This window comes from Passer domesticus, chromosome 8 (assembly GCF_036417665.1).
Source record: "Passer domesticus isolate bPasDom1 chromosome 8, bPasDom1.hap1, whole genome shotgun sequence".
NCBI classification, from domain to species: Eukaryota; Metazoa; Chordata; class Aves; order Passeriformes; family Passeridae; genus Passer; species Passer domesticus.
In genome coordinates this window covers 10,805,120-10,832,361 of record NC_087481.1, presented here as the reverse complement: position 1 = coordinate 10,832,361, position 27,242 = coordinate 10,805,120, and the positions used below count along the sequence as shown (strand labels likewise).

At 53.7% G+C, this 27,242-nt stretch overlaps 1 pseudogene; it reads right to left on the bottom strand.

The window, feature by feature from the left end:
- The window catches only part of LOC135305589 (zinc finger protein 850-like), a 652,086-nt pseudogene that overhangs the window by 53,769 nt on the left and 571,075 nt on the right, over window positions 1–27,242 (bottom strand).

Here is a 27,242-nt window from a genome sequence, read left to right as displayed (position 1 = left end):
AAAAATGATGACAAAATGACTGGACATATTACTAATTACCATAAAGAGGAAGAAATAAATAGCCAATAGATCTTCATTAGTTAAGGAAGGGGAATGTGCTACATAGAACCAAAGAACATTAATGTTCTTGGCTACTAAAAATGTATAGATTTTTTATGCAAATATAAAAACTAGGTAAGAAAAACCACTGTTAATATTATAAATGAAAATAAATATATACACAATTAAATAATCACACAAAATAATGTGTTACAGAATAAAACAAAATAATAAATGACATTAACATTTTTGGATATTTTGGGATGTCAGTCCCAGGTGAGTTAGGACCGACATGGTGAGGTAGGGGGTGAAGAGCAGGTTGTCCAAAAAGGGTCAGCCCAAAAAGGGCTCATTCGTCTCCATGCCCAGATCTCCTAAAAAGACATTCAGCATCAAGATCACTTCGGGAATGCTTATATCACCTCTTCTCTGCAATGAAAAATAAAAACCAAACTCACATATGGGATTAAAAAACCAAAAATCATGAGGTGCACTTTGTAATCTCCCTCCTTAACTCCAATCACTGCAGAAGCCCTGGAGACTTGAAGACAATTGAAGGGAGACAAAGAGCTCCTGAGGGCTTTCTGTGTTTTGACAATCCCCATGTTGGATTTGGGGCTGGGTCCAGGAGCCTCAGGCACTGAGAGAAGGTTGAAGAAGCTGCTCAAGGAGTCAGCAGCAAAACTCCAAGTGCCTTGGAGCATGGCTGGGCCCCAGTGAGGGCAGGGAGTGCCAAAGGCTCCCAGGGACTGCTGAGAGCAGATCCTTGAGGCCAGGAGTGCAGGGAGCCCAAGGCTCTGGGCAGGGAACTGCAATGCTGAGCAAGGCCTGGGCTGGCTGGGGGAAGCAGAAAGGCCAAGGCCTGAGCCCAGCCTGGGCCAGCAGGGCCTGTCCCTCACGGGTGGCTCGGGGCTCTCTGTGGGGCAGGGGGATGTGAGGGGCAGCAAGGACAAATGCCATCAACCTGCAGCCCCTGCCAGCCTGGCCAGGGAGGCCGGGGGAGAGCCAAAGTGCAGCCCCCGGCAGGAAAGTTCCTGCTGTGGGGCCTCCAGAGGCGCTGCCCAAGCCCAGGGCACAAAGGCCTGGGTGCCTGTGGCCCTGCCAGCCCTGCCCAGCCCTTGGCCATCTGTCCTGCAGGCTGTGCCCCCTGTGCGTGCTGCTCCTGTGCCCTGGCTGGCTGCACTCGCCCCTCTGGCTGTGCCCCAGCATTTCTCAGCCAGCGTTTCTGTGCCCTCCCTGGGCTCCCTGCACCCAGCGCTGCCGGCTCCTGGCACACAGAGCCGGCCATGGCCCAGCCTCACGCTGCCACACCTCGAGCACCACAATTCCACCCTGGCAGGGACTTTGCTTTCTCCTCAGCTCCAGGCTGAACCTTCCAAGCTGCGCTTTGGGGAGGTTTCCTGCAATCCCCACTCCCAAGGAAAGCTCTGTCTCCTGCTGTTCGTGAACAGAGAAGGGCTGGTTGGAGAAGTGCTGGTCAGAGGCTGTTTGGGGCACAGTCACCATGAAATTATGAGTTGTTTCAATATTCTGTGAAAGAAGGAAGGGCATCAATAAATTTTCTACCCTGGACTTATAAGATTAGACTTTGGCCTATTGAGGATGCACATTTGGGGAGTACCAAATCAGGTATTGATTTTTTAAAGAGAAACAGCCCCTAAAAACGAGTTCCAGGAAGGATGGAAACACTTCAAAAAAGAAATCTTGAAGGAGCAAGAGTAGGCTGTCCCTTTTTGCAGAAAGATGACCCAGAGGGGGAAATGACTGGCCTGGCTGGGCATGGAGCTTTTCAAGGAAAAGGGAGATTAAAAAGGGATTAAAAAGGATATTTTTAGGGATTAAAAAGAGGGTGCAGCACCTTTGGACATAGAGGCAGGTAAATCAAGAAATGTTTAAGGATGTTGTTAGGTCATGCAGAAAGAAAATTAGAGAGGTGAAAGCTCAGTTAGGACTTAACATGGATACTTCTGTGAAGGATAATTATTATGTTTTTATAGGTACATTAATGTCAAAAGGAGGGGTAAGGACAACCTGCATTTCTTACTGTGAGGGATATGATTACCAAAGATGAAGAATGGGCTGAGGTACTTCACCCCTTCTTTGCCTCAGTTTTCAACAATAAGACAGGCCATCCTCAGGACAAGTGTTCTCCTGAGCTGGTAGATGGGCACAGGGAGCAGAACAGCCCCCTGGAATCCAGGAGGAAGCAGCTGGAGACCTGCTGAGCCACTCAGGTGCTCACAGGTGTCTCTGGGATCAGATGGGATCCATCCTAGAGGGATGATGGAGCTGGTGGATGATCTCCCCAAGCTGCTCTCCATCATTTACCATCAGTCCTGGCTCAGCAGGGAGGTCCCAGAGGAGTGGAGGTGCCAGTGTGAGCCCATCCCCAAGAAGGGCTGGAAGGAGGATCTGAGGAACTCCAGGCCTGTCAGCCTGACCTGGGTGCCCGGCAAGGTTATGGAACAGATCACCTTGAGAGCCATCACAGGGCACCCACAGGATGGCTGAGGGATCAGAGCCAGCCAGCGTGGATTCCAGTATCTGCACTGATGATCTGCGTGAGGGGATTGAGTCCAGTATCAGCAAATTTGCAGATGACACCAAGCTGGGTGTGAGTGTGGATCTGCTGGAGGGCAGGAGGGCTCTGCACAGGGCCCTGGACAGGCTGGATCCAGGGCCCAAATGCAGCAAGGTGAGGTTTAACAAGTCCAAGTGCCGGGTCCTGCACTTTGGCCACAACAACCCCTGCAGTGCTACAGGCTGGGGACAGAGTGGCTGGACAGCAGCCAGGCACAAAGGGACCTGCAGGGACTGATGGACAGCAGGCTGGACATGAGGCAGCAGTGTGCCCAGGTGGCCAAGAAGGCCAATGGCTCCTACCCAGGATCAGGAATGGTGTGGCCAGCGGGAGCAGGGCAGTGATTCTTCTCCAGTGCTCAGCACTGGTGATGCCACACCTCGAGTGCTGTGTCCAGTTCTGGGTCCCCAATTTAGGAAGGACATGGAGGGGCTGGAGCGTGTCCAGAGAAGGCCAAAAAGGCTGATGAGGGGTCTGGAGGAGAAGTTTGTTTGAAAGCACATGAGGGAGCGGTGGTTAAGTTAACTGGACGATGCTCTGGGTAGACAAGGTAGTGTTAGGGTGCAGGTTGGACTTGGTGATCTCAAATGTTTGTCACAATAAACCGGAGTGGTTTCCCTGGAGTCCCCCAGACCTTGCTGGCCCCAGGGGCTGATGGCATTTGTGCTCCCTCAGGTTCATGTCCCCACAGCAGCAGCATGGGGGTGCTCCCGCCTGCTCTGTGCAATGCAAACAGGGGCTCCTGAGCCAGTGCTGCCGTGTCTGTGCCTGCAAGGATGCGGCACCTGTGTGAGCTGGGGGAGAGGCCAGGGCTGCAGAGGGGGGATGTTGTTGGCAGCTCCATCAGGACGCTCTGGGACGCTGCCCTGGGCTGTGCAGCGCACTGGGGATGGATCAGCCCCTGCTCTGCTGCTCCTTCCCGTCTCCCCCAGGGCCCTTGCAGAGCTCCAGCCATGCTGTTTGCCCCCAGCCTGCCCACGGCCAGCCTGGGGCTGCTCACCCTGGGGCTTTTCTGTGCTGAGCATTGGCCTGGCCGTGTTCTTGAGAGAGCCTGGGCAAGGAGCCTGCAGCCCCCAGGGCCTGGCCTGAGGCGTCAGCGCTGCCCCAGCAGTGCCCATGGCCTGTCCCTGCTGCAGCCCCGGCACTGCCACCCCCAGGACTGTGCCTGGCCCCGAGAGCACTCAGGCCCTGCAGCAACACCAGGGCCACCAGGGCAGCGGGGCAGGGCCACGGCAGCAGCACTGGCAACACCAAGTGCTGCTGCTGCTGTTGGGCACAGCTGCTGTGCCAGCACTGATCTGCCCCAGCTCTGCACACAGACATTGCTGCTGCAGCTCCAGAGATAGCAAGAATAGAGGGATCTCTGGAGAAAACTCTGCTGGGAGATCCTTTAGTTCTTTTAAAGTCACTGAGAACACTGCTCCTCATTGTCACAGTCTGGCCACAGGGAAGGTGGAGAGAAACAAAGTCAGAAATGGCAGAAACAATCATCTAGCTTTAGGGAGAATATTAAAAAAAAAAAAAAAAAGACAGGGAAATCAAAGAACCAAACCAACAGAACTATCAAAAATTAATTTTGTTACAAGTGATTTGCAGAAATTGGCAATCAGTTTAATGCTTCCTAAGATGTCCAGTCATCAGTCTCCACACTGCAGCCTTGAGCTCCTGGTTCCTCAGGCTGTAGATGAGGGGATTCAGGGCTGGAGGCACCACTGAATACAGAACTGACACCAACAGATCCAGGGATGCAGAGGAAATGGAGGAGGGTTTCAGGCAGGCAGATACTGCAGTGCTGAGAAATGCATTTCTCCTGCATTTTTCCTTTTCAGATTCTTTCAGTCATCTCCTGAGAGGTGCAGATTATTCTGGTGCTTTTCATGAACTGATTGTACTCTTGATTTAGATGGAGACTGTGGAATTGTTTTCAGATGTAGAAGTATCTGGACTGAAGACAGAAACAAACTCCCTCTGTCAGCCCATTTTCATCTTCTAGATCACTTTCAAGATGTCCTTGGGGGTGTTGGAATGATGATCACACAGCTCTCCACTTCTGGCTGCAGGCTCTGCAGATTGTTTCTCTGCATTCAGTCAGGCTTGCATTCCCCAGGAGTTCTTGGTAGCCCGTCATGTTTTCTTAGGGTAGAACAGTAACAATGAAAACCTTACCAATGGCACAACTGCCCAGCCCACAAGGAAAAGAAAAGAACAAGCTGTCAAATTCTTCAAATATTTGTCCTGCTTTGCTGCAAGAGTTGTGCTGCACACACAGTGTGGAAAGCTGCAGTTGGTGGCAACCTTGTGACAGAAGCTGCACCTCGTTCACCAGGAAAGGTTCATGGAAAAAGCAAACAGGACTGAGGAGAAGATTCTGGAAAAACTGAAAGAGCTTTTAAGAAATTAAATGAAAATTGAAACAATTCAAGACATTTTTCTCTATTTATTTTTATGCTCTCCTTTTCCATCTTGCACTAGTTGTCCATCCCATTAATTCCAAACAGATCTCACTTCTAAGATCCATGAGTGGGCAAGTTTTAGACATTTTAAGATACCATGACCTACACACAGTTTGGCTTCCCCTGTTTTTCTTGGAAAGCAATGCTGGAGAGGTAAGTGCAGTGCTTGGGTCAGGTACAAATTCTGCATTCAGGGAATGCGCTCTGAGAGTCTTTGACCCTCAGCAGGGACAATGCACAGCAGGGACCGAGGGGATTCCTGAGCCACTGTGCAGGAGTCCAGACTCTGGCTCTTGGCTGAACTCGGCAAAGTTCCCGTGTTTGCAGAGGCTCAGGGGCTGCCCTCGGGGAACGTGGGGCACGGGGCGGGGGTGAGAGGGCAACGGACAAATGGACACGGGGACAAACGGCCCCGGAGCTTCAGTTGCAGCAGCAGCAGCGGCAGCAGCAGCAGCGGCAGCAGCAGCGGCAGCAGCGGCAGCGAGACAAAAAACTTTAGACTCCGTTCTCCTCTCCCCCTCCCTCTCCCTCTGCCACTTCCCCGCACCTCTCCCGCTCTCCCTTTCCCGGTCTCCCCTCCTCTCCCCGCCTCCCTCTCCCCGTGCCCGGCCGGGCCATGCCCCCGGCCCGCCCCCGGCCCCGGGCGGGGCTGCCCCGTGCCCGCCCCCGGCCGTCCCACCGAGGTCTGGTCCCAGCCCGCCTCTGGCCGTGCTGGCGCTGGCGCTGCTGGGCGGGGATCAGTGCCTGGGGCGGCATCGCCGGCTTTTGGCTCCGCCTGGCCCGAGCCCGTCCCCGGCCCCGGCCCCGACCCCGGCCCCGACCCCGACCCCGGCCCCGGCCCCGGCTCCTCCCGGGGCCCGCGGAGGACACACGCAGCGCAGCCGCTCCCGCCGCCTCCGCTGCGGCTTGCCCGGCCCGTGCTCCGCCGCTCGGCAGCGCGGCCCCCGGCCCCGCGGCTCCCGGGTCGCGTTGCAAAGAGCGAACGCCGGGGGATGGCCGGGCCGGGGCGGGTGAGGGGCGCTCGGGGGCCGTTGCTGGCCCCGGGCCGAGCGCTGACAGCCGCGTCCCGCCCGCAGGGAAGGCGCAGGAGGCCCTGCAGGAGCGGTACCGGCTGGGCTCGCTGCTGGGGCGTGGAGGATTTGGCCGCGTCTGCTCAACGACGCGGCTCTCGGACGGCGCCCCGGTGAGCGGTGGGGCCGGCGGCGGGCGGAGGAGGAGGGGGCGCAGGAGGAGGAGGAGGAGGATGGGGCTGGGCAGGGGCGGGCGTTGAGCTGAGCCCGCTGCTCCCCTTGGCTTGCAGGTGGCCATCAAAAGGGTGCCTCGGAACCGCATCTGGCATTGGAGCGAGCTGGTGAGTGAGCCGGGACAGCGGGAGAAGCCAGGCCGTGCTGGGCGGGGATGAGCCGAGCCCCAGCAGGGTGGGAGCCGCCAGGACATCCAGAGGGGGAGCGGGCGTGGGGCCAGCGCAGGGCGCAGAGCATCCCAGACTGGCTGAGGGGTTGCCCAGCCCTGGCACAGCATCGGCCCCACTGACGGCATCGTGCTCCTCCCGCAGCCCGACGGCACCAGCGCTCCCCTGGAGGTTGTGCTGCAGGACAAGGTGTCCACTGGCTTCCCCGGTGTCATCCAGCTGCTGGAGTGGCTTGAGCTCCCCAGTGACATTGTGATGGTGCTGGAGCGGCCAGAGCAGTCTCAGGACCTCCTGCATTTCATTCAAGCACGGGGGTTCCTGCGCGAGGAGGTGGCGCGGCAGCTGTTCCGCCAGGTGCTGGAGGCCGTGCGGCACTGCACCAGCTGCGGGGTCCTGCACAGAGACATCAAACCAGAGAACATCCTGGTTGACCTGGCCACCGGGCAGGCCAAATTGATTGACTTTGGCTGTGGCACCTACCTGCAAGAGACAGCCTACACTCACTTTGCAGGTGAGCCTACACAGGGCTGTGCTCCCGCTCCTGGCATCTCATGGCCCAAGATCTCACAGCCCAAGCTGGGTGTGGCAGCGGGGATTCTCCCTTTTGCTGCCACTCAGGGGACTGAATCTGCAGCTGAGTTGCTTTAGAGCAGGGCTGGGTGGGGAGCCATCTTCCAGCCCTGCTGGCAGCCTTTGCCCACCACTGTGCCCAGGACTGGGGCTGGGCTGGGGCAGCCAGCCTGACAAAAACAGTCGTGGGTGAGGGTAGCAGAGAGGGAGGTGGGAACCTGTGCCCCAGCTGGTTTGGTGTGCAGGCAAGAGGAAGGGCTTGGACTGCTCCACTTGCCCTGTTTGTCTTGCCTTTATAATATGTTTGGGGCAGTGCAGGCAGGGAGAATGAGGGCATGGTTTTTCCCCAGCACGCAGTGGGTATTTCCTTTGCGTGTCATGGTCAGGCCTAGCCAGGGCTTCCACTGTCCCCTTCCCACACCAGTGGCTTCTTTTGCAATCCCAAGTTTGTACACCAGTCCCAGATGCTGGTGAGAGGACAGTGGTCACCCTCTGTGCCACTGATGCAGCCCCCGCCCGCCCAGGGATGCTGGGGCCAGGCTCTGGGAGCAGCAGCATCCCCCTGCTGAACTCCATCTGTATTCCACAGGAACACCATCATACAGCCCCCCGGAATGGACCCGCTTTGGCTGGTACCATGGCGAGCCAGCTACCATCTGGTCCCTGGGCATCCTGCTGCACGAGATGGTCTGTGGGAAGATGCCTTTCAGGAGGGGCTGGAACTTCAGCTGGGGCCAGCTCTCGCTGCCACAACGGCTCTCTCCAGGTGAATCCTCTTCTCTGGGCAAGGGTGCAATACCAGTGCTGGGAGACAGCAGCGGGCTCGGGAGCATCCCGCTCTGGCAGCTGCTGAGGAGGTGGCACATGTCCTGCTCTCCCCCAAAACCAAGAATTGATGGGAAAGTTCAGGCCCAGCTCTGAGCGCATCCAGCATGACCTGGGCATGGGAATAGTGGGGCAAAGCAGACAGGAGCCTTCTCCAGCTGACGGGCAGCTTCTGGTTTCTCTCCCCAGAGTGCCAAAATCTGATTGGGTGGTGTTTATCCATGCACCCCTTGGCCAGACCCTCATTAGAAGAGGTGTTCTGTCATCCTTGGATGCAGGATATTCATCTGCCCTAGAAGAAGGGAGAGAGCCACAGGCACACTGTGCTGCAGGGCCCTGGTAAGTTACATCTGCACACATGCCTTGGCAATGAGAAGCAAAGAAAGCCAGCCCGTGTCACTGCACCAGGGTCATGGGATGGGAACACGCAGCCCTTGTGCTGGAGCTGAGCTGCTCTGCCCAGCCCTGGTGGCTGCCATCCAAGCAGGTTTTGCTTGTCCTGGTTCCCTGACAGCTGGGGCCCTGGGCAGAGCCCTGACATCCTGGTCTCACCCCAGGGAAGGAGAAGGAGCCCCCAGAGAAGCTGTACCGGGTGGGGCTGCTGCTGCAGGAGACAGCGAGGATGACATGAAGGATGACATGAAGGATGACAACCTCTTCCTCAACCTGGCCACCAGCAGTTGAAGGTGATGCACTTTGATTGTGGCACCTTCTTCAAAGCCAAACTCCACAGGGAGTTTGCAGATGAGTCCACACCTGGGGAAATGCTCCCAGATTTGGGCATTGCCCAGCCTGGCTGGGAAGCAAAGATTCCCCCTTTGCTGGGGCAGATGGAACTAATTCTTCAGTCAGCTGCCCAGCTGCTTTTTTGGCAGGGCTGGGGGCATGGGCTGGGGTGGGTATGAAATGGGAGTGGGCTCCTGGCCCTTCCAACAGCCCCCAGCACCCACCGTGCCCCAGGCTGGGGCTGGGGCTGGGGCAGCCAGCTCGACAACAAACCCCCGTGGTGGGAGCAGAGGTGGGACTCCAGAACCTGTACAGGGGCTGCTTTGCTGTGCAGGCAAGGAAGGCCTTGGGCTGCTCCACTGCCCTTGTTTGCTTTGGGATCATGGTTATTTTGGGGGGCAGTGCTGAGGGAAAGAGATAAAGTGTGGAGCTCCCTCACCCATGGCTGGATTTTTCCCTGGCATGTAGGGGTTGGGCCTTCCTCAAGGCCCTGACAGAGCTAAGAGTTATGACCTTTCTTCTTCTTTTCCCTTTTTGTCTCTAACCTCTTTTCAACAATTTGTTTGTTTTTTCTAGAGGAAGCAGTCTAGGTGGTCCAGTCTGGATTGGGAAGTGCTTGTGTCCAGCTGCAGCGTGGATGGGCCGTGCCCTTGGAGCAGGCTGAGGACATCGTTTGGGACCAGCTTTTCTTCCAGCCATGGATGGCATGAGGTGGGTCCCCGTCTGCTTGGCAGGGTGGGATCAGAGCTTTTGGGAGATGGCAGCGAGCACAGGAGCATCCTGCTCTGGGCAGCTGCTGAGCAGGTGGATGTGCCAAGGCTAGCTGCAGGCTGGGCACATGTCCTGCCCTCCTGCCCTGCTCCCAAAGGCAGCACTGATGGGCAGCTCTGGGCACTGCTCTGGGCACAGCCAGCACGGCCTGGGCACCGCGGGCAGCTGGGACAAGGGGACAGGAGCTTTCAGCTGACGGGCAGTTTCTGCTTTCTCTCCTTGCAGCCGGGCTCTGCAGATGCTGAGGCTGCTCTGGGCTCTGCCAGGGCTCTGCTGGAGCTCAGCACCGGGCCGGAATCAGCCAAAGAAGAAATGGTGTCACCTGCAGCACAGACTTGCTTGAGCATTTTGACAACGCAGCTCAAGTTTGCAGAGTGTACACCTCCAGAGGAAAACATGACACCTCCCAAAAATTAAACTTGTTCAATACCTTCTGAAATGAAATCAATCTGGGATGACTCCAAATGACATTTTTTCGCTTGCTCAAGCTGTAGCTCAGCCCTTCTCTGAACAGTTCTCTCCCCCACCTGCCTTTTACTTCTCAACTGCTCCCTTTTTTCCCCCAGTGAATTCCCAGCCCGTTGCTGTCTGCATCACTCAGTGGCCTTCCTTGTTGCCCATGACCACAAGGAAGGCCGAACCCCTGGTTTAGGGACTCATGCTGTCACTGGCTGAGGAGCAGCAATGTTTCAGAGGTCCAGTGGCATTTTAGTGTCATTCAGAGCCACTCTCCAGCCCTCAGCTCTCCTCACTGCTGAGTTCCCACTCCCTTCATCCTTGCAGCAGGATGAGCTCTGTGAATCCCCTTGAGCCTCCCCACTCTTCCCAGCCCACGCACCCACCTCAGTGAGGCTGAAGCTGAAGCTTCTCTGTCTCCTCTGGCACTCCAGTCCAGTCCCCTGTGTGGGGAGCCCCAGCCCCAGAGCACAGCACACAGCAGTGCAGTCCGGGCTGGAGCAGCTGACCTGCAGCCCTGGCTTGGCTGTTTGTGGCAGCTGAATGCTCCCTGTTTCCAGCTGTCCCTGCAGGATGGCCCCAGGGCAGAGCCCAGCCGGGCTCCCACTGCAGCCCCTGGAGCTTGGGGCAGACAGTGCTCCCAGAGCTGAGGTTCATGGGGAGCACCCGGAGCTGTGCCTCGCACTCAGTGCTGGCAAGTGTTGTGTTCTCATCTCCTGCAGCCTGAGGGGAAAACAACCTGTGCTGCCAGGCCAGCACTGCCCCTCTGGGCAGGGACAAGGCTGAAGGGCTTTCCCATTCCAGAGGATCCTGCACTGAGCCTTGGCAGGGCCTGGCAGGGCTGGAGCCGGGTCTGGCCTGCTGTCTGGGACTCGCTGCCCACAAACAGCCCCCACCCGCCACGCTCCGTCCTCCAAAGACAGAAGGGTCTGTGTGTGCCAGGGGCTCTTGGATGTCTCTGTACCCAGGGACAGAAGGGTCTGTGTGTGCCAGGGGCTCTTGGATGTCTCTGTATCCATGGACAGAAGGCTCAGTGTGTGCCAGGGGCTCTTGGATGTCTCTGTATCCAGGGACAGAAGAGTCTGTGTGTGCCAGGGACTCTTGGATGTCTCTGTATCCAGGGACAGAAGGGTCTGTGTGTGCCAGGGACTCTTGGATGTCTCTGTATCCAGGGACAGAAGGCTCTGTGTGTGCCAGGGTTTCCATAACGTCTCTGTACCCATGGGTATGGGATGAACATGGACAGTGAAAGTGTCAGTCACGTTGCTTGCACACTCCTTCCTTTGTACACAAGACAAATCCATGCACACCCCCACATATTGGTATATTAATAGGATAGGGATGGATAGAGACTTCGCACAGAGCTCTAACCTTGGCATAACTCACCCTTTAGCCAAAGACCACGGGATTTTTTCCCCAGCTCTGTGTGAGAAGGTGTCCCAGAGCTGAAGGAGCAGCATTCAGAAGCAGTTTCAGAATTTCTAGGCAGGAAGTGGAGCTCACAACCATCCACATAACTCACCATATTCATCAGGATGGGCTGCTGCTTCCCTAGGAATTTGGCCCAATGCAGACATGAGACTTGGAAAAATCCCAGCTCTCTGTGGGTTTGTGCAAAAGGGGGAGCAGCACAAACACTTTGTGCCTGCTTGGGGGACACAAGGCCCAAGGAGCTTTGGTGGCAGAGGGTGACCTGGGCTGGAGGCAGGCAAAGTTCCATTCCATGACATCTCAGAGTGGCACAGGACAAAGATCCAAGTACCCCCAACCCCACTGATGAAGTCCTTAGAGCGCTGCACATCCTCTAGGAAAAGCTGCTGTCAGACAATCTACTGGGATTTATAACATTCATTTGCAACACTTTAAATCCAAATTTCCAACTGCAATATTTTTACACTCCAGACACAGTAATGCATAAATGCATAAGAGATCTTTCAATTTCCTATTGATTTAATCACAATTTAGAATAACATAATATTGCAAACACACCCCTGAATGTTTTAAAAAAGGGGTGCTGAAGTCAGTAAGACGAATCCATGCCATCAGAACATTTACAGAGTAACTGATTTCTCTTCTTAAGAAGATCAGTTCCTTCTTAATCCAAAGTTAGAGAAGATTTTCACTACACATTTGTTTTTTGTTTTTATCTTTCATGTTTTTTTCTTTTCTTTTTTGTCCAGTGTTTTTAACAGAGAACTCGTCCTACAAAAGGAATGTACAGCAAAATGAGAAACATTTCTGATAAACAATGAAAATGTCGGCTCCTCCTCTGTTTACTTTTCTATGGATACCCTGAAGAAAAAAATCTAGCAGATATGAGCAGAGGTGTGAAGTGTTTCATTTGGACTGTGCTGGAGTTCAGCACTGCTGACATCCTGATCCAGTCAAGAGCTGCAGAATTCTTTTGCAGATCTCGAACCTGGTGTTTGCAGGCACAGCACCTGCAGTGCTGATGCACCAATGCACATGAATAACTCTGTTATTCCCTCTCAGAATTCAGGCTCTGCCCCAGCACGAGATGCTGCAGCCCTTTGCTCCTGGTTCCCATGTGGAGCAGCTCCATTCCTGCTGGCTGAGCTGCTCAAGCAGAACCCGGCAGCTCCTGGCCCTGCAGGGCTGAGGCTTTTCCCCACTGCTGGGCACAGACTGATGGAGCAGCACTGCTGAACACGGGCACATAGAGGGACCAGGAGCAGCTGCCTTTGGCCACCTGAAGCTCCAAGGCCCAAACTCTGAGCAGCCAGGGCTGGAAGAGACTCGTAGGCTCCCTGGTGGCTGTGCTGCCCCACTTGTGCCTGGCCCAGCTTTGCTTGGGGCAGAGGGAGAAGAAGGGGCAGCTCCCTCCCAGCCCAGCCCAGGGACCCCTCCAGCCCCGGGGCTGGGGGCACTATCAGCACCTGCTGCTCCAGCCACCGCTCCTGCTGGCCCTGACAGCAACACCCAAACTGGGGCTGATCCTGAGGGAGCAGCAGCAGGGCCTGGATCTGATCCCTGACTCTGGGGCAGGGCTGGACAAATGACCCCACAGCAGCAGCAGCAGCACATGGAGCTGACTTTCAGCATAGCCCCTGCCACTCTTCCCTCCTGTGTGCAGCGGTGTCACAGCAGCCTGAGGCACCTGGGAGCCCCCAGTGCCAGCAGGGACTTGAGATGGCAGCCCTGGGCTCCTGGAGGTTGTGCAAGGAACGGAGCTGGTGACTCCCTGTCCATGGGGAGCTTCCAGATGGAAAAGGCTGCTGTGCCCAGGCAGCTCCAAGGCCACAGCAAGGAGAGTCTCGACCACTGGATCTGTGCCAGTCCCACAGTCCTGGGCAGCAGCCACTGAGCCCTGGGGAACAGAGGGCACAGCAAGAGGGACAAAAGCAGGCAAGGTCAGAGACTGGAGAGAGCCAGACCGGGGAGCAGGAACAGCTGCTCCATTGCACTCTTGGAGAAAGCTCTTGGCTGGTTCAGAGCGCTGAAAGGCATGAAGGACAGAGAGGAGGCCACACCAAACAATGCTACTGTTTCCACACCCTCCCCTCTCTGTGTCCCAGAAGGAATTGGATGGACTGTGTTCTTCTCTCCAAGTCGTCTCGTTCAGTATGAGCAGCTTAGCACCAGGACTGCATGAGCTGAAGCCTCAGGCCACAAGAGCTGAGCAAGAGGAGACTTTCTGAGCAAATGAGTGCTGCTCAAATGGACCTAGCTGAATGCAGCAGATAGAATCCTGGAATCACAGCATCCTTTCTGTTGGAAAAGACCTCTGAGCTCATCCAGTCCAGCCACTCACCCAGCAGTGTCAAGCCCAGCACTAAACCACGTCCCTAAAGTGCCAAGGCCTGGACAACAGCCCTGAGTGAGGCCTGAGCAGCAGGCCCTGAGCCAAAGGTGGCCTCTGGATGAACCTTCCAACCAAAGGTTATCTTTGTATCTGCTCACTGATGAAATATGCATGGTCATTAGCACTGTGATAGATGTAGCCACTCATTAGTGACACATGTATTGATCTTTCTGTATTTGCAAGGCAGACAAGGCCATGAAATCTGACATCTGGCCTTGTTTGGGGCTGAAGGATCAAAGTCACCTCCCTTGGTTCCTCCTGGGGCCCTGGCCAGGCTTTGGGAGGGACCCAAGAGGAGGATGAAACCAGATGTTCCCACACTAGAAGTGCTGTCAGTTTGTTCATTCAGCACTGTCAGAGCTGGGCCCTCTCACAGCGAGGTTGGAGCCTCACCTGTGGCTGGAGGCACCTGCAGGAATTCCCAGTGTCCAGGAGTGGCTCTGCAGCCCTTGGCTGTGTCAGCTTCCCCCAGCTGCTGTGTGGATCTGGGGGATGGTGAAGCCTGAGGTTAACTGGTGCTGGATCTTTCTTAATCACTGCTGCAATCTTTGGTGGTGATGGTTGGGTGCATTGCTGAGCTCCTCCTTTTATGATCCTTTGCTGCTTTGAGGTGCAGTAAATGACACTGATTCCTTCAGTTGGAGTCTGTGCCTTTGGTGCTGACCCTGCCCACTGGTAAAACAAAACTGGCACAGTCTGGCCAGATCACAGCAAAATGTCTCTTGTTAAATGTAAATGTGAGGAATCAGTGCCATCAGAAATTCCCAGATGGGAAGCCCTTCCCTGGAGTTGGCTGGCTCTGGAGTGGGCTGAGGTCGGGGCACCGTGTGAGCAGTGGGGCAGTTGGTTAAAAGAGGATGAACCCCTGGATGTCTTAAAATGCATCCAAAAATTGCATATGGGAAAGGAAAAGAACTTGTGGGCTTGGGCAGATGAGGATGGATTTTGTTAACAGCACATTGAAAACAGCACCAACAAAAGGAAAATTGTTGTTGGAACACTCCCACATAGAACAACAGCAGAAGATTTTAATCTTGAGCTCAGATTCATTTGTGCAAGTGATACTAGTAACACTAATAGTAATACTATTAGTAATACTAATACTAGTAATAAATATAACACAAAAATTTATATTTATATCTGTATAATTAAAAATTGATACTGTGAAATAAGGCCGACACTCATAATATGTCCGCTTTGGTTGCTCACTGTAACACTAAATACCCTAGAGAAAAGGACTAGCCAAGACCCAGCTGTCAGTGCTAAACTTTGCAAGATAAAGGAGGAAGGGATGAATTTGGCTATTTTTATAGGATTTGCTGATACTGTGATGGGGAATCCTTTGTCTGTTAGTGTGAAAAATACAATTATTAAGTCTGCTGGGTTTTTCATATCCCAGACAATCCACAAGCTGCAGGATTGGTTGAATGGGTGTAGGGGTTATTAAAAGAGCAGTTGACAAAATGAGGAGATGGGAACCTGTCCCCATGGAGAACCCATCTCCCAGATGTGCTCCATGCCCTTAACAGTGGCCCACCGGGGAAATGGAAACCCCTGGCTGTGCACAGCTGCACCCAATCTGCAACTACAACCATGGGCAGTGAGGCTTGGACTGCCAGGGAAATTGTTGTGGGTGTGATGGCCCCTGGCAGGGCCAGCCCAGAGGCTGCAGGGCTGGACCTTCATGCCTTGGAATTAATTAGCATAAATCAGAAGCAAATGAGAGTTATAAATACCAAAACAGTAATTCAGATTCATCCAGGACACTTTGGTTTGATAACTGCTCACTGGAGCTTGGCCTTGAAAAGTGTTCATGTGATGGGAGGAGGAACTAATGCAGATTTATCAAGGAAAAATTAAAGGAATTGTGTTAAAAATAGTGAACAAAATTGGATTATTCAACTACAGAGTAGCACTATTACTGATATTGTCAGTTTTTAAAACAATTGGAAAAAAGGACATCCACCTCAAATCACTGCTGTTAGTAAAGATAAAGGGTTTGGATGCAGCAGTCCTAATTATGGAGCCAGAGTGTAGCTCCAGAGGCCAAAAGGCCCTCCTGAGGCAATTGAAGGAACAGCTCTGGGGAAAGACAGCACTGTTTGAATCCTGAAACCTGGGCAGGAACAATGGGAATGTGTCCCTGCATCCAAGTGTTCTGTGTGAGAAAAAGGAAATATTACAGGAGATTGTTTTAGGCACCCTGCCAGACCAAATCTCTTTGTTTGCCTCAATGGCCCCTTTGGAAAATGCTCTGATCCACAGGGCTCCATGTGGAGGCTGCTGTGACACTGAGGGACTTGCACACAAATTCCATCCAGGAGCCTGGGTGCCCTCAGGGACTGGGACCCGGCCCCCTTCCAGCCAAAGGGGAAAGGGCCCCATCAAGCCTTGTTATCCACAGACACCGTGCTAAAGCTGAACAGCAAAGGACTTGGGGGCATTATTCTGGAATTAACACAGTGCCAGCTCCATGAACGACAGAATTATTGTTCCTAACCCAAATGAGACTGAGGAAAAAGAATGAGTAACCTTGTCACTGAAGTACTGCTGATGTCTGTAAGTTGTGTCTTGAGAGTCAGCCAGAATCTTTGTTTGCCACGAACACCTCTAGTGTTTCACCAAGGATTAGTCATTAAACTCTTATGAGAATGTAAAGATCAGGGTAGCCAAAATACTCAATGTAACTAATTTCTGGAAATGTTCTCAACTGATGTTGGGAGGAATGGGGTTCCCTTGGAGGGCCCAGGGAGGAGCCCTGGATCCATCAGCAGCCCACAGTGGGAAATGGGAAAGCAGACCTTTGGTACCAGGAATGTGAGTTGCTGGGTCTGTGGAGACTGCCCATAAACAGCTTCCTAAAGGATGGTTTGGGTCCTGTTTCCGGGCAATGCTGATGCCTCCCTTGAGAGTCCTTCAGCAACAATCACAAGGAAGAGTTGGGGCCAAGAGAACATTTTCCACCCAAGGAGCCCCTTTGTTCTCAGAAAACCAGATTCTGGCTCCCCCTGTGCCTCATGTGCGCTGCCCTGTCCTGTGGACATTACAGAAAAGATATAAATTGATTATTAGAAAAAATAGCAAATGATCCTGTTAAAATATCCAATAGTACATCCCAGGAGCTCCAACAAACACAAATGGGGTTCTACAGAACCACACAGCCTGGGATTATCTGCTTGCTGGCCAGGGAGGAACCTGGGCTCTCATGGGACAGGAATGTTGCACTGCTATCTGATGGGTTTGAAGACCAACAGTCAGGAATCACCTTGACAGAAAAGGCAGTAGAAGAGTGGCAGCAAGAAGAAAATTATTTTTGGTGGCCTTGGCTTCATGACTGCCAAATTGGAGGCTGCTGTGTAATGAATTTGTGGCAGTCACTGTCATCATTGCAGTGTGAGCACTTGGTGTGTTATGATTTCATGTTAGAGTTGTTGTGACACTGTGCTAGAAATGGAGTACTGAGACTTCTCTAAAAAGAGACACAGTCTCAAGAAAAAAGGGGCATTTGACAAAACAACAGAGAATAGCACCTAATTAGGGCTGTTTTAAAAGGAATGTGAATTATAGCTCTGAGTAACGAACAGCACTTAAATGAAGATCAAGAGGCAATGCCTTTATGACTAATACCTAAATCTAAACTGTGTTATTGAAAGAATTGTTATGAATTGTAGTTCATCTGCAGGTTAAAGGACCAATTGAAGTCCTGAGGCCTCAGCACCAGGTCCTGACAGAGGCCTGAACAACAGACCCTGGGCCAAAGCTGAGCTCTGGATAAACATTCTAACCAAAGGTTATATTTGTATCTACTCATTAATGAATCACTATGAGGAATACGATCTCTGTATGTGTTCATTGGTGAAATGTAGATTTACCTTTCTGTATTTAAAAATCAGAGAAGGCCCCCTTGGTTCGGGGCTGAAGGATGAAAGTCACCTCCCTTGGTTCCTCCTTGGGCCCTGGCCAGGCTTTGGGAGGAACCCAAGAGGAGGATGAAACCAGATGTTCCCACACTAGAAGTGCTGTCAGTTTGTTCATTCAGCACTGTCAGAGCTGGGCCCTCTCACAGCGAGGTTGGAGCCTCACCTGTGGCTGGAGGCACCTGCAGGAATTCCCAGTGTCCAGGAGTGGCTCTGCCCATGGCTGTGACAGCCCTTGGCTGTGTCAGCTTCCCCCAGCTGCTGTGTGGATCTGGGGGATGGTAAAGCCTGAGGGGAACTGGTGCTGCATCTTTCTTAATCTCTGCTGCAATCTTTGGTGCTGATGATTGGCTGCATTGCTGAGCTGCTCCTTTTGTAATTATTTTCTAATAATTATGTGTTTTACTTTTGTAATTTTTGCAGATTTACCTTATATAAATGACACAATATCTTCAGTTGGAGTCTGTGTCTTTGGTGCTGACCCTGCCCACTGGCAAAATTGACCCTGTGGGCTCCATAGAACCAAGGGGCCCTTGTGACACTGCAGGGCCTCCTGTGACCAGGGGACCATGGTGACCCTGTGGGGCTTCATGGAACCAAGGATCCATTGTGACACTCTGGGACATCATGGAACCATGGAGACCATTCTGACACTGTGGGGACTCGTGGCAACAAGGGTCCATTATTTTCCTCTCCTTGGCACTGCCTAGTTCAGCCATTCCCTGCCCATGCCCCAGACTAGCAGAGCAGCAGAGTCAGGTCTGGCCCTGCAGCAGGAACTGCAGGCACTGGAGGTCAGGGACAGCCACTCTGGGTCTGGAATGCTCAGCAGATGCTCAGCTCGGGCAGCTCCTGCAGCCCCAGGGCCAGCCCCGCTGCCCAGCCCAGCAGCAGAGTTGGCCCCGGGGCTCCTCAGGCAGCTCCTACTGGCCCAGGGACAGGCCAGCCTCTTGCCAGGGCTCCTCTGCACACCCACGGGCTCCTGCTCTGCTCCTGGCCCATGCCAGCTGCCCCCAGAGCCTTTGCCAGGGGAACACGTCTGTGCTGGCCCCAGCAGCCATTGCTGCAGCCCCTGCCCTGCTGCCCAGAGCCCCGAGCTGGGGCTGCTGCTCTGCAGAGCACGGGGGCTGTGCTGCCCGGGGCCCTGGGCTGCCTCTGCTGGGCTCTGCTGCTCAGCCTGGCACACAGAGGCAGCTGATGGTGCTCCCTGCACTGACCCCCTCCCACACAGGCTCTGCGGGGCCATGGAGGGGGCTCAGAGGAGCCTGCCTTGTGCCAGGGCTGCCAGAGGGGCTTGGGGCTGCCCTGGATCCTCCTGGGGGAGTTCCCTGAGGGTCAGAGCAGGCAGTGCCCAGACTCCTTTCCCTGGGCCTGCTGTGTCCCTGGGCTGCAGAGCTCTCCTGGCTCACAGCAGACATTCAGTCCTCGGTCTCGGGGTGACCCCAGCCTGGCCAGGCCTGTGCCCAGCGAGCTCCACTCCCTGCTGCTCCCTGGCACACACTGTCCCTGCAGGTCCCCTGTGTTCTCCTGGCAGCTCCCAAGGCCCTCCAGACAAACCTTCCCCTGCCATCAGCCCTGGCACAAGCTGCAGAGCCCCAGGAAGGTTCAGCTCAGACCATTCACCATCTGATGGGCACTGGCCACCAACAAGCAAAACCTGACCCAGACCTGAGTCCCCTGGAGGCCCCAGTGAGACCCTGATCTCATCCCACTGAGCCCTGGGAGAACAAGGAACAAAAGGAGCCTCTTGAGAGTCCTGAGAGTGACTCTGGTGGGGAGCAGAGCCTTCCTGCCCTGCACTCAGGAGATGCCCTTTGCTGGTGGAGCTGCTGTGCTGGAGCCCAGCTGTGTCCCAGCAGTGCCCATGGCCTGTCCCTGCCTGAGGGCACAGCATGGACACGCAGCAGGACAGTGACCAAGCTGCCAGAGCACTCCGGCCTCGCACCCACAGCCGGGCTGAGAAGGGGAGTGTGGGGTTGGGCAGAGCAGATGTGGAAAGAGGCAGGGCCATTGTCCCTGGCTGTGCTGCTGTGCTGGGAGCCCCTTCCCTCCACCTCTGCTCACAGGCACTGCCCCTGCAGAGCCAGAGAAGGGCTGAGGAAATGCCTTGGACACACAAGCCAGGGAAATAACTTATTTTTATTGAAATGCATAAGAAACAAGACTCCTGAAAGTCTTTGTGTTGCAAAAGAAAAGCAGATGTTAATCTAAAAATGCTGAGTAATACTCCAGTAATTTATAAAAATATTATAGCACCAGAAAAATAGTAAGGAAAAGTCCCAATGAAGAAATGGACAAATAGGAAAAAAAAATGGTCAACATTGTCAAGATTACATTCTGAAGGTTCTGAGCAGAAAAAAAGATAGTTTATTGATTCTGAAAAGATACAGTCATTATTTTCCTTAGGGTGCCCTTGAGCTCCTGGTTCCTCAGGCTGTAGATGAGGGGGTTCAGGGCTGGAGGCACCACCGAATACAGAACTGCCAGTGACAGATCCAGGGATGGGGAAGAGATGGAGGGCAGTTTCAGGTAGGCAAATATGCTAGAGCTGATAAACAAGGACACCACAGCCAGGTGAGGGAGGCAGGTGGAAAAGGCTTTGTGCCGTCCCTGCCCAGTGGGGATCCTCAGCACAGCCCTGAAGATCTGCACATAGGAGAAAACAATGAACACAAAACAACCAAAATATAGAAGACCACCGAGCACAAGAAGCCCAACTTTCCTGAGGTAGGATTTGGAGCAGGAGAGCTTGAGGATCTGTGGGATTTCACAGAAGAACTGGCCCAGGGCATTGCCCTGGCACAGGGGCAGGGAAAATGTATTGGCCGTGTGCAGCAGAGCATTGAGAAAGGCACTGGCCCAGGCAGCTGCTGCCATGTGGGCACAAGCTCTGCTGCCCAGGAGGGTCCCGTAAGTGCAGGGGTTTGCAGATGGACACGTAGCGGTCATAGCACATGATGGTCAGGAGAGAAAACTCTGCTGAAATGAAAAATACAGCAAGAAAAACCTGTGCAGCACATCCTGTGTAGGAGATGGTCGTGGTGTTCCAGAGAGAATTGTGCATGGCTTTGGGGACAGTGGTGCAGATGGAGCCCAGGTCGCTGAGGGCCAGGTTGAGCAGGAAGAAGAACATGGGCGTGTGCAGCTGGTGGCTGCAGGCTACGGCGCTGATGATGAGGCCGTTGCCCAGCAGGGCAGCCAGGGAGATGCCCAGCAAGAGGCAGAAGTGCAGGAGCTGCAGCTGCCGCGTGTCTGCCAATGCCAGCAGGAGGAAGTGGCTGATGGAGCTGCTGTTGGACATTTGTTGTTCCTTGGCAAGGGGATCTGTAAGAAAAGTAATCATGGAATAGTTGGATTAGGAGAGGACTTTAAATATCCCAGCACAGCCTGGGGGGACTTTCCCCCCTCTGCCTGCCCAGGGCTCTGCTGCCTGGAGCTGTCCCTGCCAGCAGCTGCTTCCCTGTGCCCAGGGCTGGGCCCTGCCAGTGCTGCCAGAGCCCAGCCCAGCCCTGGGGACTCAGCTCTGCCCTGCAGACCCCTCCCAGCTCTGGCACTCCCCAGGGGCAGCTCTGGCTCTGCAGGCTCTGATGGCAACATCAGAACAACCCTGAGGATGCTGGAAAAGTGACACTGATGCTGCCTCTAAGGGGGCCTGTGCTGATTTTTTTCTCTGCCTGGTTAATTACCATCTGAGAAAAAATGTTTTTATTTTTCTCAATTGAACTGAGAGATGAATATCTATGCGCAATTTCCCATCTAGGCAACCCAGAAAAAGAGATTTTAAAAGCAGGATTTTCCTTTTATGCAGCCCATCCCTTGTTCTGCTTCCTATGTAACCTCATTTGAAATGTTCTGGAGTTAAACGCCATGCTGAGAATAATTCTAAACAATGCAGCATCCTCACCACACAAGGAGAACACTTCCAACCCTTACCAGCTGTCTCCTTCCCCCCAGATCTTGTCCCCCAGTGCTGGGAGCAGCTCCCCGGGCCGGCTGAGAGCTGTCCCTGGCAGGCAGCAGAGTCCCTGCCCCAGCACAGCGCCCTGGGCTGCAGGAGCCTGCTCTGCAGGACAGCCCTGGGCACCCCTGGCTGCTCTGCACCAGAGAGAATCAGAGAATGTACTCACAGGGTCTGCAGGCATTGGGATGTTCCAGCTTTAGGAGATGGCTCCAGGAGCTGCAGCTGCATTGTCCTGCAGCCAGAGGTTCCTGTGCCAAGGGCTGGCAGTGATTCTGCCCCAGGCACTTCTCAGCTCCTTCCCAGCCCTGACTGATTGAAGCTCTCTGTGCCTCTGGGCTGTGCCCGGGCTGGCTGCAGGCAGTGCCCCAGCCCTGCTGGGCTGCCACAAGAGCTGCTCATCAAGAGAAATGTGCTTTTGAAGCTCTTCTTGCTTACCAGGAGCTGCCTCTGTGCCAGGAGCCCAGCCCAGCTCAGCAGCACAGACACAGCAGCAGGACTTGTATGACCCTCTGGGGCTTTGTGCTCAGGCCCTGAACATCAGTCCCTCAGAGGCAGCTGAAGAAACCTCTGCAGAACTCCAAGTCAGAATCCAACTCCAAAGTTTCTTGGACTTTTAATGGGTCCCACTGAGGGACACAAATGAGAAAGTGTCCCCAGGCCCCAGGCAGAGCAGAGAACTGGAGGCAGTGATGCCAGGTGGGGACAAAGAGAAGCCAAGTCTTGGTGGCCTGGGGCACAGCAGCAGGGTCTGTGCCAGCAAGGGCTGGGAGGAGACACCTTGTCCTGAGGCCCTGGGGCCTCCTGGCACAGCCCCAGCCAGGCTGGGCACTGTCAGCCCCTTGTCCTGCCCTCAGCATCCCCCCCTAGTCCACATCCCAGTGGCCTCAAGGATCTGCTGGAAGGAGTCCCTGGGGAGCCTTGCTCAGGAATGGCCCTGGGGGCTCCTGAATGCTCCCAGGGACTGCAGGTTTTTTAAAGGTCTTTCAGTTTTGATTCTGCCTTGGAGTCTCTGAGAAGTTTGTGTAATTATCTGCTTTAATTAGTCCCTGGAGAGGCTTTGTCAGTAACAACACTCAGTGGGGCTCATTAATGCTTCAAGGTACTTCAGTTATTTGAAGGTACTTGGTGTTTCCCTTTAGATACAGACTCCGTGAGAGGTTTGTGCAATCATGGCCCCAATTATCTCCTTTAATGAGTCCCTTGAGAGCTTTGTACTGACACTCAGTGATGCCCATTAATTCTTTGAGCTACTCTAGGTTTTTAAGGTACTTTGAAATTTCCTTTCCCCTCTGAGTCTCTGAGAGATTTTTGTGGCATCCTGGCCTCCAGTTCTCTCCTCCAAGGAGTTAATGAGGAGCCTGTGTTAGGGATGGACCTCAGTGGGACCCATTAATTCTTTGAGACTCTTTGAGTTTTTCCTCTAACTTTGAGTCCTGGAAAGGTTTTTGCAGTCTTCTCTCAGGACCTGAAGCTCCAGGACTCAGCTCCAAATGCACCAAGGGGCTCATTAGGATCAAGGAAGTCCTGACAAACCATGCCCCTGCCTTGATGCCCTCTGCTCTCTTGCAGTTCATCAGGAAGGTTTCTGTAGTGGTTGTGGTTCACTATTTTGAGATTTCTTGGCCAGTTCATCAATTGGTCTCTTGGGTTCAGTGTTGGCTAATTTCCAATGCACTGACTAGGATATACTTACTCATTTCCTGCTCTGAGATATGATTAGGAGAAAGGCAACATTTGTTAATAGTAACTAAAAGAAAGAGTAATAAAGATCAGAACAAAACTTTCAGAATACTTCTCCTCTCCCTACAACCGTTTCCTTCTTCCTGACAATATAAAGAGACAGAACCGAAAATTTTCAGTCATTTTACCCCCACTAGAACAGTTTTCTTCAGTTCACTTAGTGAGAGCAGTCTCTCTTTCATGCTGTGGAGACTTCTCCGGAAGAAAAGTTTTCTCGTGGCTCTCAATTGCCACAAATAGCAGCTGCCCAGAAAATCTGCAATTGTGAAGTCCCATTTTTCACAGCTCTTCCCACAACTGTGTTTATGGGCCATGCCAACTTATGGGGTATTAGTTTAAAGATGAGCTGTTTAAGAGCAAAGGTTCTCTTTATCTGTTTTTGAAATCATCTTCACCTCTGAGAACAGAGGTTATTTTATTCTCTCCCTGAGGGCACAGGGTCTCATCACTCTTCTCTCTTTCAATGTTCAAACTTCTCATGGGATCACAGCTACTTCCACATTTGCTTCCTTTAGCATGGAGGCCTTTGCTGAACAAGTCATCTCCCCATGCTTTTCAATGCGTTATAGGGAAAAAGGGAGTCTGATATATCAATTCCATCCTTCTCCATAGCTTTACAAGATGATTTCAGCCCCAAGATCAAGGTATCTCCTCATCCCTCCCATCTGGGACTCAACTTCCTCCTCACTGATCTCGGTGTTTTCATGTTGCTCCTTTATGTGCCCGCACTTTGTCCATTTCTCTCACTGGAGGGAGGATGGAAGCACTGAAAGAGTTAATATCTCTCCCGGGGCCTGCAGATGGTTCCGTGACCCCGGCCGGGCTGGGTCCTTGCGGCCGGAGCTGTTTTACGATGGAGGTTTCTGCAGCGGCTGCGCTGGGGCTGTGTCAGGATGGGCCGCGCTGGGGCAGGGCCAGGATCTCAGCAGCCAGGCCAGAACACAGCAGCAGCATGGCCGGGGCCCATGGCTTCTCCTCCCCCTGCCCGGGGTTGCGGGTGAACCCCAAGGGTGGCAGAATCTTGGCCGAGCCGGCCCGGCCCGGGGCTGCTCCTGGGGCCCGGCGGATCCTGGCTTGGCCCGGGCTGGCGGCGGGGCAGGGCTCGGCAGCGCCCAGGTGTTGGCAACCGCAGCCATGTCCCAGCCCAGCCTCGGCCCTGCGGCCTCCCCTGCCCTGCCCGGCAGCCGATGGGGCCTGGGGGGCTCCCTGGGAAGGGGCCCGGCCCCACGGCAGGAGCCGCCCGGCCCGGCCCGGCTCAGACGGGGGCTGGGCCAGCCTTGTTACCTCTTTGCTGGCCAGAAGGGAAAGAGACCCTCCCAGGCCTTCTCATCTTTAACATGTGTCTTCACAGGGGCGTGTACAGTTTCCTTAGTGGTTTAACAGATTGTCAGTTCTCAAAGCTAATTACTGATTGGTTGTTTTGTGAGACATGGAGGAAACTGCTAGCAGCTTCTCTTAGGACATCACTTCCATAATGCAGAACCACCACAACAGTACAGAGCACAGAGCTCCTTTGTCCATATGTAATGCTCATGAGCCCAAGGCCTCAAAACCTCACCTTGGGAGATCTCTGTGCCCTCTCCAAGATGTTTTCAGATGAAAACATTCAGCTCATGGTCTCAGAAAATCACCAGAGGACAGGGCCAGCCTAACCTGTCTGTCCTGGCTACTTTTGTCAGGAAGCAAACCTTGGATATATGGAATTTGGGAGTCCAAATTCTAATTTTGGCCATGGCCTTTGGACATGAAAGCCAGTTGTTTTCCATAAGAAGGAAGCAATAGAGCCCCAGTGTTTCCCAGGCAGATGAGAGGTGACCACCAGAGGCCAAGGCCAGCCAGAGCTGGCAGGTTTTGTTCTGAGAGATGCCCTTGCATAGAGGAAATATTTTAGGGAGAGTACCTATTTTGACAATGGGCACCTGATAAGAGGGATGGTTCTTTTCCATAGCAAGGAATGCATGGAGCTCCAGCACACCAGGAGCTGATGAGAGGCAGCCCTTGACATTCCAACATCAGCCAGACCTGTCAGGTGGCCCTGGGAGGCCAAGCCAACCAGACCTGTTCCATGTTCCCTCGCTTCCATGGGGCCCCACGGTGTCCCAAAGGTCCCTTGGTTCCATGAGGCCCTGAGGTGTCATAATGTCCCCTTGGTGACACGAGGCCCTGAAAGGCCCTAATGGTTTCCATGGTTCCATCAGGGCCCACAGAGTCATAATGGTCTCTGGGCTCCATGAAGCCCTGCTGTGTCACCATGGCCCCTTGGTTCCATGGGCTCCAGTGGTGCCACAATGATCCCCTTGGTTACATGAGGTCCTCACAGTGTCCCAGGGATCTCCATGGGAAGGAAAGAACCGAGCCCCAGTGTCGCAGGGGCAGCCACCAGAGGCCAAGGCCAGCCAGACTTGATGGTACTGGCAGATTTTGCCTGGGAGTAGCACTTGGATATAGAGAATGTTAGAGGTGGAATCCCAGTTTCAGACATGGGCACCCAGAGGATAAGGACTGTTCTTTTCCATAGGAAGGAAAGCACAGAACACTGGTGTTTGAGGGGCAGATGAAAGGTGGTCATCAGAGGCCTAGGCCAGCCAGACCTCTCTGTACTGGTAGCTTTTGTCTGACAGCAACCCTTGGATATATGGAATTTGGGAGGAGGAATCCCTGTTTTGGCCATTTTTGCACAAATAAGAAGGATGGTTCTTTTCCATTGGAAGAAAAGCACCAAGCCCAAGGGTTTCAAAAGCAAGTGAGAGGCAGGTCCAAGAGGCCAAGGGCAGCCATACCTATCTGTCCTGGCAGCTTTCACTGGGAGCAATCCTTGGATTTACGGAGTTTTAGAGGTGGAATCCCATTTTTGGCCATGTGCACCTGGTCAAAGTGGATGCTTTTTTCCTGTTGGAAAGAAAAGAGCCAAGTCCAAGTGTTCTGGATGAAGACAAGAGGTGGCGACCCTTAGGCCAAGCCAGCCAGACCTCTCTCTCCTGGCATTGTCTAGGGGCTATCTTTGGACATACGGAATTTTGGACATGGAATCACCATTTTGGACATGGGCTTCTGGACCGGAAGAAAAGTTCTTTTCATTAGGAAGGAAAGCACAAAGCCCCAGTGTTTCAGAGGCAGGTGAGTGCCAGCCCTCAGGAAGCCAAGGCCAGCCAGACTTGTCAGTCCTGGCAGCTTTTGTCTGGGAGCTATCCTTGGATACAGGGAATGCTGGAGGCAGATGCCCAGTTTTGGCCATGGGTGCCTGGTCGAGATGGATGGTTTTATCTCATAGGAAATAAAAGCACATGGTCCCAGTGTTTCAAAGGCAGATGAGAGGTGGGCCCCAGGTGGCCAAGGCAGCCAGATCTGTCTGTCCTGGCAGATTTCATCTAGAAACAATCTTTGCATGTAAGGAAATTTGGAGGAGAAATCCCAGTTTTCGCCATAGGTCCCTGGAGGGGAAGGAGAGTTCTCTCCCCTAGGAAGGAAAGCCCAGAGCCCCAGTGCTTCAGGGGCTGATGAGAAGCAGCCCTCGACATGCCAAGGTCAGCTGGACCTGTCAGGTTGGTAGTGTCTCTGTGGTCGCTGTCAGAGGCTGGATGAGATCAATGTCCTGAGACACCTCGGGATGCTCGGAATGCCCGTGTGGGGCCAGCGCCAGGTCAGGCCTTGGTTTGTAGTGGGACAGAGCCCTGTCCTCATTTCTGGCACTGATTGGCCAAGCTATCAATCAATCATTCAAACAAGAGGCAGCACTAACACAGCTCTGATTGGTTGAATTGTCAATCAATCAATCACATACTAACAGCTGGTGCTACCCTGACTCTGATTGGGCCATCAGCTGCCAGTCCCTCAGCAGGGGCGGGCCTATGAAGGCCCAGGGGGTTAAAATCCGGAGCAGGAGGCCAGCCCATGCTCTGGATCCTGCCTTCTGCTGGGGTTCCTCCGTTAGTGGCTCTGGAACTCGAGCAGTTGGTACCCGTGTGTGGT